Genomic DNA, 12367 nt, shown 5'->3' with positions numbered 1-12367 from the left:
GAATGTTTCTCAGTGCATATTGGGCTCAAAGCCTGCCTTACCTTGGCTCCCAGGAACTGCTTGTCTGTTCTCAGCCTCTTAATTACATAAATTATATCAAAATTTCAACATAATGGGTGCTGCAAATCATATCTGGCATCGAAAACTCAATTAGTGGTTAAATTTGGGAGAGTCACTGAGTTGCTCTGAGACGTGTATCTTATGCATAAAATACACAATAACCTAGCATCGCCCCACACTTGGGATGAGGCTCAAATTAAATGGTGTGCATGAATGTGCTTATAAATCATTGTTATGTACAAATATATCATAACTTGGAATCATAAAGTGGGCACATTTATAAGTCTTGAAACAAAATTGAATAATGTATCTTAGTACTTTTGCCAAAGTCTTTCTAAATTTATGTTGCTTCATGAGTCTGAAGACTGCTTACCAGAATCTACACATTTACTGTTATGTGAGGGTCAGCCAGTTTTACATCGAGAAAATGCAGTTTTATGACTTTGGAAGATGATGTCAAAGCCTGTGTTCTCTATACTGCTGGCCCTTGATGAATTTGCTCTAGCAAAGTTAATTTTGGACAGTCAGTCCTAGTCATAGGCCAATAAAGTTGTTAGTTCATAGGCGAAGAAGAAAGAAATGAAATCTATAAAAACTAAAATATAACTTCATAGTTTTGCTTCATAATAGAAAATTTCAAAAACATAGGCTAAAGTGTGGAGGTCTCATAAGACAAAGAGGTGACCTAGGAATTCTAGGCCAAACCATGTGTTTGTGAAGAAAACAGGAATATATTCCTCAGCATGCAAGGTCTCAGGAGACCTGCTATTTTATCTTTAACAGGTTAGGAGGCTGAAAGCTAGCTAAATGGTAGAGCCCTTGCCTGGCATATACAAAGACCTGGGAAACGATGATGATAATTAGGCCAATCCATGTAAATGTATTAAAATTGAAATTCTGACTTTGCATTTAAAGTAAAAACTTAAACATGAAAGCAAGTAATAGAAAAGGCAGACTAATCACAGACTAGCACAAATTCAGATAATAGGATTCAATACAAAAAAACAAATATATATTCACTAATGGCACTGGGTACAGTAAATTATATTTATGATACATATATAGAGAGGCATTTTGTACATCAAAACCCAACAGGGTTATCCTTTCATTTCTATTTGATACATGAAACATGGAATGTCAGGGGAGGTATCAGTCTGATGAGAGTCAGGGTTAACCACTAGGTGGAATGAACATGATTTTTAATTTGGAATTGCTTTCAAGGCAATGTCTAATTTCTGGTTTTAGACAATGCTATGTTTTGCTTTTATAATAAAATTAAAGAAGGAGACAAAAGAGAGCCATTGACGAACTTTGCATGCAAATCACAGGCAGAGCAGGCCTGCACGAGAGAGGAGGAATAAGCACCCAGAGATGGAGGAGCAGAGATGGAGGAGCAGACATGGAGGAGCAGAGATGGAGGAGCAGACATGGAGGAGCAGACATGGAGGAGCAGACATGGAGGAGCAGACATGGAGGAGCAGACATGGAGGAGCAGACATGGAGGAGCAGACATGGGGGAGCAGACATGGAGGAGCAGAGATGGAGGAGCAGACATGGAGGAGCAGACATGGAGGAGCAGACATGGAGGAGCAGACACGGAGGAGCAGAGATGGAGGAGCAGACATGGAGGAGCAGACATGGAGGAGCAGACATGGAGGAGCAGACACGGAGGAGCAGACATGGAGGAGCAGACATGGAGGAGCAGACACGGAGGAGCAGAGATGGAGGAGCAGACATGGAGGAGCAGAGATGGAGGAGCAGACATGGAGGAGCAGACATGGAGGAGCAGACACGGAGGAGCAGACATGGAGGAGCAGACACGGAGGAGCAGACATGGAGGAGCAGACACGGAGGAGCAGACATGGAGGAGCAGACACGGAGGAGCAGACATGGAGGAGCAGACACGGAGGAGCAGAGATGGAGGAGCAGGCTGAAGGAGGAAGCTGCCTAGGTGCATGGTGATGTCACCAGGGGAAGCTGGAAGAAGGATGAGGCGTACCCATCTCAGTTCCAGACATGGTCCAGAGATGTCTGCTTAGCAGTGGCTTCTGGGGTTGAGTGAAGGGTGAGGCTTCCCCATCTCAGTTCTAGATATGGTCCAGAGGTGTCTGCCTAACAGTGGACTCCTGGGGTTGAATGAATGATGACATCAATATATTCTTTTGAGAAATTTGGATTTAAAGAGATGTTGGTTTCTGTGTAAAATAATGGATATTTTAAGGTATATGTTTTTTTATATTGTTGCTGTCTATCTTGTTTTTACCCTTGTCCTTTGTTTTAAAATCTAAATCTCATAATGTTACCACAGTGGTAAAGTAAGGGCTTGGTCCAATAATTCATCCTCTGAACTTAGATTTTTGTTTGTTTGTTTGTATGTTTGTTTTTTGGAGAGTCTAGCATAGCTGAGAACATACAGTCCATTCAAGCCTGTCCACTGTTGCTGGAATGGGCTGGTCAGTTCACCTGGTTTTAGATTTCAACCCTTATTTAGTCCTTTTCTTTTTCAGTACATTACATGCACAGTTTGTCCTTTAACATTTCCTGTTGTGAATTCATTAAGGCAGAGCTAAATTCTAAAGGCCCCAGAGAGCAAGACTGTCTCGATCTTTTGCAGGTCCTTTATTTTTCTACACAGAATTCAACCACAATTTATGATTCAACTTGATCAAGACTTTTCAAAGCATTCGGTTTAATTTTTACATAAATATTCTTTTTTGGTTTGTTTCTCCACACATAGTTTGTAGTAGATTTATTTAAATTTAAAATGACAACCATTGAAATGGAATAAACGATTTCGAAGACAACCCCAGCTGACTTCTAGTAAATCTACAACTCAAAGGGTCACAGTATAGGAGCAGTTGAACAGCTGAGAACAAACTCTATAGAGTTTTACAGAGAAGCAAACTGTTGACTGAACAGAGGCAAGTATGGAGAGTCTACTGCAAGATTCACATTTTCACTAAAGAGAATAACAAATAGACCAAAGTCCTATATCCAAAAACAGAACCAAGAACAAACACACAAAAAGTCAAACCTGAAACACATCTATACACCAAACTCCATACACCAGACCGTGATATACTTCTTCAAAGAGTCTGACAGCACAGTAGAATATATGCATACACCTGGGTAGAGAATATGACACTTCTTGAAGTTTAAGAAGATAAAACAAGACAAAATAGGAAGAGCCTTAGAATGTCACTAATCAGAGATTAAACTATCATTTATGATAAAGATGTATTTCACAAGAACTAGAAATTAGAGAGTGTTTTCTTTGGCTAACAAACAGTTGAGGAGACACAATTTCAGTAAAATTTAAAGATATTGGTTGAGAGTTTGCTTCCTTGGTGGTCCCTCCTCCCAATTTCATTCAATTCTCCTTTGAAAAGTTTCAGGAAGCTAAACTATGCAATAGAAATCAAGTGGTATCGTTTTCTTTCTTTCTTTTTTATTTATTTTATTTTTTTATTTTATTTTATTTGGTTTTTTTCGAGACAGAGTTTCTCTATGTAGCCCTGGCTGTCCTGGCACTCACTTTGTAGACCAGGCTGTCCTCCAACTCAGAAATCTGCCTGCCTCTGCCTCCCAAGTGCTGGGATTAAAGGCATGTGCCACCACCACCTGGCTAAGTGGTATCATTTTAAACAGCAGCTGAAGTCAAGACCAGTTTCTTAAAATTGGCCAATAGTTCCATGATTCCTGTGTAAGTCCTAATGGCTAGTTACTGTCACATGCACACAAAGTAGGTCTTTTATCTAAAACTACAAAATCAGTTCCTTGAATCATTTCAGAAGCCAGCAGAGGCCAAAATGAAGCCATCATCTATGGGATGGAGAGGATAGAGCCAGAAAAAGACGATTGGGTTGCTTTATACCAAAGGGAGAAATCTAGAGCAAGTAGCAGATTGCTGAGACAAGAGGAGATCAGGAGGAGACATGGGCCAGGGAGCAAGGGCCAGTTCCAGTTTCAGGAGCCTTTAGCATTGTCACTGTTTCTGCCTTCTGGCTTCCTTCTTCCTTCCCCATCGGTGGGGTTTGCTGTTATCCTATCTGAGATCTATTCACCCTCTTGGTCCTGGCCTCAGCTGCTCCCTAGGATAGATATTCTTTTTCCTAGTTGAAGTTTATCTTCTGGTTTGTTTTAATTTCAATGAGTCACACTGCTCTTGTATAGACCATTTTAGCATTCATGAACTTGACTGACTCTCGATCCCAGGCTAGAACTGGGGAACCCCAGCAATGGCCAGTTTCAAAGGGGCATCCACCCTCAATAGTGCCAGCATCCTTGAGTGCCACTCGCTACGGTCCTATGGAAAACTCTGAGTCCTGTTTCCTCTGCTCACTCCTATAAGTCCTTCTCTGCTAACTTTTCAATCCTCCCCCTGCCTCATGGGTGGTTCCTAGCATCCCTCCCTTTTCCTTTGGCCATTCTGCATATTTCCCTCTGTTGGTTACTCCTCAGGAGCACCAGAATTACCCCTTTGTGAACACACATGACCTCACTCCCTGCCACCCTCTGGCTTCATTGAATTTCATCGAGGAAAAAAAGAATACAAACAGGTTTGGAGAGATGACTCTGGTTAAGAGCACTGACTGCTCTTCCAGAGGTCCTGAGTTCAATTCCCAACAACCAAATGGTGGCTCACAGCCATCTGTAATGGGATTCGATACCCTCATCTAGTGTGTCTGAGGACAGCTACACTGTACTCACATATATAAAATAAATAAACAAGTCTTTAAAAAAAAAAGAATGCAAACATGAGTAAATCCAGGTTGACTTTATACTTAGATCCCTGCTGCAGAGTGTGACTCAAAAAAATGCACAATTATTGTAGCATGTAGATTAAAGCCATTATTTATTAAAGAAATTAATGGGAGTAGAAAGGGTACCCTAGTTCTTATGTCTCACACTATATAATAGCTTTTAATCAAAAATTGAAAACTGTAAAACAGCAGAACAGGATGAAGACTGGGGAGATAGCTCAGTTGATAAATTGCTTGCCACAGAAGGTGGAGGACCAGCATGGCCTTCTCCATCCCTAGCATAAATGTCACATAGACATTGTTGCTGTCCATAATCCCTGTGTTTAGGAAATAGAAACAGGAATCCTGTCTAGCAGGAATATCATATAGAACAGTTCTGGGTAAAATTGGTAGACTCTTCCTTAATGAATATTGGAGAGTGACCCAGTAATATTCTTGACTGATGTCAACTTCAGGCTTCAATATACATTATCACACATGTTCTCACTCATGTGCACCCACACACATGTGAACACACACACACACACACTATGCACATACATGTGGACAAAAGTCAGTAATATTTAAAAAAAACAAAAAAAATTGAAAAGCATATGTCCTATTCTGAGTCTCTGTGTTTTTCCAAAGTTAAAATTTTTAATTGAAAAGCAAATGAAAAATAGTTCCAAGGAAACCTAGAAGTATCAAATAAAAACTTTAAACTTCTAAATGTCCTGACTTTATAAATGCAATGTAAAAATAATCACACAGAAAGGATGATATATTAATTAAAAGTAAAATTTTAAGAAATTAATTCTCGTGACATATTGATAGACAAGTGCACAGAGAGAACACAGAGACACAAAAGCTTGTGCACTCAGAAAACTTGCTAAACTATATTAACTTAAGACATAGAAATGTACCCATTTTATCTATTTTAAAATTAGCAGAGTAAGCCAATAAAAATAATTTTAATGTCAAATGTAATTAAATCTAATAATTACATAAATCAGACACTAAGAATAGTTAATAAATCTAACTTAATTTTAGAATAAGAATAATTCAAAAATATGGGCTGCAATAAACTGGAAACATTTCCCCTTCAAAACAATTTTCTTTAGGGTTTTTAAAATTTGTTCTTATTCTTTGAACATTTCATAGATATATCTTAATATTTTTACCTTCACTCCATCCCATCAAGGCCCTCTGCTTTCTAGCTTCAAGGCCTGTTTGCTTTTGATAACCCTCAGAGTCTAAACAGTGTTATGGACACATGCATAGCTGTGGAGTTTTCCACTGAGGAGAGGCATTTGGCAGTGGGCACCCCAACAAAAAAAAAGCAACTCCCATATCAGCCATCAACTGTCAAGAACTTGGACACCTAGGATTGAGCCTTGAAGTGACTGCGGGAATTTTTAACTGCGTTGATCTTTCACAGGTGACCACACTTGCTGTAAGTGCCTGTAAAAAATTATACAAAAAGCTTCTCAAGTACTGTCCTTTGACTCAAAATTTTCACTTTGGACAATCACTTGTAGACCAAAAGAGAGTAACACGTTACAACTATATAGGTACCTTTGTGTATATAGTGACTTCAAAAGCTGTATCTTTTCTCAAAACAAAAATTAATGAAAGTCCAACTTTACAAAAGAATTTAAAAAAAGTTTAGTTTATCCACGGCATAGTAAATCATGTGTTCAATAGAAATATCACATTAAAATATTTAGCATTTATTTCTAAAGTTGCAGATAATAATAATAATAACAATAATAGTAATGACACGAAGGCTAGACTTTTCAAAGAACGTCTACAGATGAATTGCTGCTCATAGCAGAAGTTGTGGCACTTCATACTGAATTTTATTCTTTTTGGGGGGATAGTGTTGTTTCTTTTGTTTGTGTTTTGTTTTTTTCAAGACAGGCTTTCTCTGTGTAGCCCTGGCTGTCCTGGAACTCACTCTGTAGACCAGGCTGGCCTCGAACTCAGAGATCCACCTACCTCTGCCTCCCAAGTGCTGGGTCTAAAGGCGTGCGCCACCACCGCCCAGCCTGAATTTTACTCTTTCACTACTGAATATCTGTCTATGCAATTACCAACCACTAAAAGCAAAATCTCTGGAATAGATTTAGAACCTTCACATCCTCTTCCATAATTTGTGTCCATTGCCTGCATTCACTCTTCCTGGTCCCCTAATTCTTTCTAGTTCCCACTGTACCCACATTGCTTTTAAGCTGTTTTAATAACAGGAGAAATAGTATTAAATAGCCGTCATAAATTCTTCATGGGAAAGTTAATTCTATAAATAGAAAGTTTTCAAATCAGAAAAAAAAAATGTATAGAAAGCCTGAGGAATTACACAGTCGTTACCATGGAATGTGGCAGTGCATCCTAAGGTTGAGTTTTTTCAATGGTGTTCACCACGTGTTTTCTACCTTTCTCTAGTAAGCTTACATTACAGTTACAACCAAAAAGATGTTTTCTTTTCAACTCAAGAAAATAATATAAAAGCATAATTAGTAGAATGCTGGAAGCAAATCACAGTATGTTATTCATAGACAGAGTTCACACAGAGTTGAATCTATGTCTGTGTGTGTGTGTGTGTGTGTGTGTGTTCTCTTTCAGCTCGGGTCAATTAACTCAGGTGGCCCATATTTATTAAATATATTACTGACCCTTTTCCAAGATATCATTGTTCGTTCCTTCTAGTCACTCCATTTCCACTTCTAGACCCAATCTGACAATTTGCTTGCTTTCTCTGGCTACCTTCATCGTGAACGACACGGGATGTTTGAAGAAGCCTTCTGGCAGCCAGTTCGTTTTCTCTTCTCTCTAATCTGCTTCCTTCCTGAGTTAGCTCTCTCGCCCGCGGCTTATCAACTTCCTGTGTTGCATGATCCAGGTTTCTGTCTCTTTATGCTTCCATATCATGGAAGCAAAAGAGCCTATTTCGGAGAGGGAGACTGGCAAGTTGGGGCAGTGTGTCCCCACCTCTCTCCTGCTTGGTGCTCAGCGCTCTCCCTGGCTACCACTTCAGGCCTGTAATGATGTTTGTTTCTAGTCACTTTATGGCTGTGCTGCTGCAATTTTAGGGCCTTTTGAGCTGAATGGCAGGATAGCTTCCTCAGTCCTGGTGAGTAGAATTCCCTACCCACTCAATATTCTCCCTGGATACTTGCCTCTTCCTTCTCCTTCATCTCCCCGACTCGGACTGCTGCTTCCCTCTTATCTTTAGGGGATCTATTTGCCATTTGTTACCACCAGCCTGCCTGGACAATGTACTGCCTGCATTTCTCATCAGGCATCTCTCTTCTTAGGTACTCCCTCATCTCTGGGAATTGTTCCTTCACAGTAACATTTACATGGATCACAAAAACATTAGCATTTAATTACTGCTCAATTCCCCTGCTTTCCCTCAGACCAGAGGATGGCAGAAGGATTTGAGGAAGCGAGTATTTAGCTAGGCAGCATTTATTTCTACATTAACAGTGCATTTGTATGTGAGTATGAAATCAATCATAATTGAGTGTTTTAAGATGATGAGGAAAAAAGTGATGCTAATATCTCTTTTGTTGTTATATTTTAATCTCAGGCATGTGTTCATCTTTCTATGTTCTCTAGTAAGTTGTGTTAATCAAAAGCATGATCACTGTCTATCCCTGAGAAGAATATCATGTTTGTGTGAACATAAATGCCAGTGTCTAAAATTGTGAATTGGCGGGAAGTCAGCCCACCAGCAGTGTAAGTGAAGTAGCTTTCTTTGAAACTTTCCATTTGCTTTGCTCCTCCTGGAATCCTGCAAGTTTGTGTTCTATATGCATGTTCTTAGGGTATTTCTGATTAATGACAAAGCATCACTAAGTTCTACCACTTCGCTGAGCTTAGACAAGAGAAAGATTACAGATACATTGGTAATCTGACGACTTGGTCTCAGAATTCTGCGCATGTATCTTATAGCTCCTGTTTCACTAAGTTTACAGCTAAGCCAAACTTACATATATTTTTATGCCAGCTCAATCAATCTCAGAAATATAAAAAAAATTTCACTAGTGTATCTTTTTAAAACAAAAGCAACTGTAGATTCTATTGTCCAATGACAGCTTTTAATGGCTGATACATACTTTACTGAATTCAGCTGAATCTGTTATTATTCTTAACCGAACAATGTATTTTAAGCATCTAGAACATCTGGACAATAAGGACTCTTATATCGTCCACAATATGGGAACAAGATGGAGAGACATCAGGGACATGGCTAAGGGCCAGCTAGGCTGTGGAAACACAAGCCGAAACAAGAAAAATTAATGCAGCAGAAGGAGATGCAACATAGGCAGAAAGTAGTGACTGCCAGTGTCCTGTCATTTAATAGAAGAAGAAAAAATAAGGTCAGTGGCTGTAGAATAAAGTAATTATTGGGGCAAGTTCAATGTGCTCTTAGAATAGTTCATTTTGCACTGGATAAATGCATATGTGCCTGTATGTGCTTGTGTGCTTCATAATTATTAACCCTTATTCTTTAGGAAGCCAGATGTAGAATGCTACAGTGTCCAGTTCACTTTGTTTTTAGAATACAGTAGAAAGCTGAGCTTGTATGATTACTTAGGTTAGTTCATTTCCTCAAGCCCTTCGCTTCAGTTGCACTATTTAACCACATCAAGCACAGCTTCGTGGTCTGTATTTCACCCCATTTTCAAGCTCTTCAGTACGATCAGAGTCCATTCCCCAGTCCCCTTGGTAGCTTGTTACTTTGATTTTGTTTGTTGGTTGGTTTTGGCATTATTCTGCCTCTGAGACTAGGGTTTTTACTCTCCTGGTTGCTGGGAGCCAGTGGTAGATGTAACTGTGAGTCAAAAATGTTGCTAGTCTTGCACCAGGTCTCAAGTCTGCTTGGTGGATAAATAGCCACTCATTCATTAGTCTGGAGGAATTAAACCCAGCATCAACTGCCATAAATCATTGTACTGTGGTGTATGAAACCTTGTCAAATCCTTTTTGGAACAAGATGGAAATATTCTTATTTAGGATACGGTATCCAAGGTAACACTTGATACTTACAGGTGTTGGGTGAGAAGCTCTCTGTGAAATGCGGGCTCCTTCTTAGTCCCACTTACAGCATAGAACAAATCTTTCCAGATGGCACCACAGCGTTACTTTCCTATCACCACAGTTTCTAATAAGGCTTCATAAGCTAGACGAGATTCAGGGAATTTTCCTAATAAGAACTGTCTAGGGCTTTAACTCCTACTGAAATAACCACGGTGTGATAGCTTTGAGACAGCCTTTACCATTGATCTGAACCATGTTACCCTCCTCGGTAATTTCTCAGTAGCAAAATTACAGATACAGATATAGATTTCCATATTCCCGAAAGCAAAGAACTAACAGAAAGAAGGTGTTCTAGGTTAAGTATAGTTTGTGTTTACAAAACAACCACAGCAGTTGACAAAGCAGCCTAACCTACTGTCACTGTGCACCATGAAGCCAGATGAGCCATTCTTACCTGTTATTTATACAGTGAACTCCGCCTTTAGATGGAGATTGCTATTCAAACAGCAGAAGTATATTCATATGAGAGTAGTTAAAAAAGAAAAAAGAAAAAAAAAACAGAGCTCATTAGAGGGCCAAAGTCCAAGATGCTTGGTTTGTCAGCATTTGGAAAGGGAGACCAGGTTTTTAAGTCATTCCTCCCTCCCTGCAACCCTATGGTGTGCAGTTCCTTCAAACAGCCCCCCCCCCCTTACTCCTCTGCATTCAGACTTCCCTGGCTACCTCCGCCTGGTGCTGACAATCATCTTTGAAAGCCCCCTCCATCTACTTTTTCTCTCTGCTAAATCTCTGCCTGTCTTTCAAGTTCTATTTTATGAGTTTTGTTCCGGAGTACTCACTGTTTACCCAAAGAAAGAGCTAAGACCCACAGTGATCAGAAAAGGACAAGTGACAAAAGGAAGGGCATTGCTTAGCCTGGAAAAGGAAAGCTTTAGTAAATGAATGGAAAAGGGATGCTGAGAAATCAAGTGTAATAGGAATTCTGGGAGAGACGCAGAAAGGGGCAGGCAGAGGGTGAGAGGGAAGGAGATACCGTTCTTGGCATTGTCATATACACACAAGCTAGAATGACAAAAATACAAATTGCCTTATGTGGCTTTTTTTTTTCACTTTAAGGTTACATTTATATATTTGTTTATATATCAACCACTTGGATGTACATGTAACTTTTATTCATCAGGTATAATTTTCATCTCATTTTTTGTTGTTGTTTCTGAAAATGGCTGGCTAGTTCAACTCAGCTGTTCTGGCTCAAAGTCTTCTCCCAGTTGACTGATTCAAATGGGCTTCTTTCACCTTCTTACTGAATTGCTCTGTTTGGCAAAACTGCTTCGGAACTCCAGAAACTGAACTGCACTGACTGTGGGGAACTGAACTGAGCTCCACTCAACTGGGCTGATTTGCAGTCAATTTAACTCAATGGAACCCACTGTTCTCTCTCTCTCTGTGCTGCTCCTTTAAATCACCTCCCTTTCTGTCTCTTCTCCTGAGAGCTGGGCATATCTGACCCATTCTGTCAAATCCTTCTCTGATTCATCACTGGTCTGCCTCTCAATTAGACATCAATTTGGAACATAACTGCTTCCTTCTACAAACTAACTTCACCTTTATTATTGGGATTAAAGGTGTGTCCTAAGGGTGTGTCTGTATTCCAGCCAGAGGGACTATAGGTGTGTAATTACAGCTGGATCACACAAACCTAGAAGGTATTTGGATATGATCCCTTGTCAGGGCAATCAAGTTGCTGTATTAAAATTCCTCTACATTTGGATTTTCCAATGTGCTGAATTTTGAAATACTACAAACAATGTCAACTTGAAAAGAATCTGAGGGAAATCCTGTTTTAAAAGCTGTCAATAGGTGTTTCATCCAGATAACTTTCTCAAAGCTCATCCTTGCCTGAGGATTTTGTTTTTTTTTTTTTCTTACTTCATATTCAGATTAATTTTGGCAAACTAATTTAATTGTATTGGACTCATGAAGTTATTCATGTTGATCTGTAATTGAATAACCTTACAGCCGTAATTATGTGTAACTGAAGACTAATAAGACAAGAGAATCTGACAGATTAAAGCAGAAGGACTAGGTCTGACATGCTTTATGGGTAAGCCACAGATACAAGGCCCTAGACAGAGGAACAAGGTGACACCCCACTCACTCCAAAACATGTTCTATCAAAATGAGGCAATGTCTTATCATGTCCACAGTGATTAGAAAATCTGTTCCAGCACTGAGAGACTGCATTCAGCACCACACTGAGACCTCCAGAGTGCTGGGCACAGATTGTGCTGAGTACTTTGGAACTTCTCTGGAAACAAGCTTTCTTCACATTCACAGATATGCAGAGTTCAGTGCAAAATTCTTGCAATTAAAAAAAAAATTCTTGCTCCACTAGAGAGCACTAATGGCCAAACTCTGATTGCTGAGGTTTTGGTAGATAATGTTACTATTTGAAAATCTCTTTAGTACTACATCCTAACCATCTCAAAAGGCTTTGTCTGAAGAGACAAAAGTCCTCCTGT

The sequence above is a fragment of the Mus caroli genome, unplaced genomic scaffold, assembly GCF_978045245.1.
Source record: "Mus caroli unplaced genomic scaffold, Mus_caroli_1 scaffold_3, whole genome shotgun sequence".
NCBI classification, from domain to species: Eukaryota; Metazoa; Chordata; class Mammalia; order Rodentia; family Muridae; genus Mus; species Mus caroli.
This window is presented reverse-complemented; position numbering follows the sequence as displayed.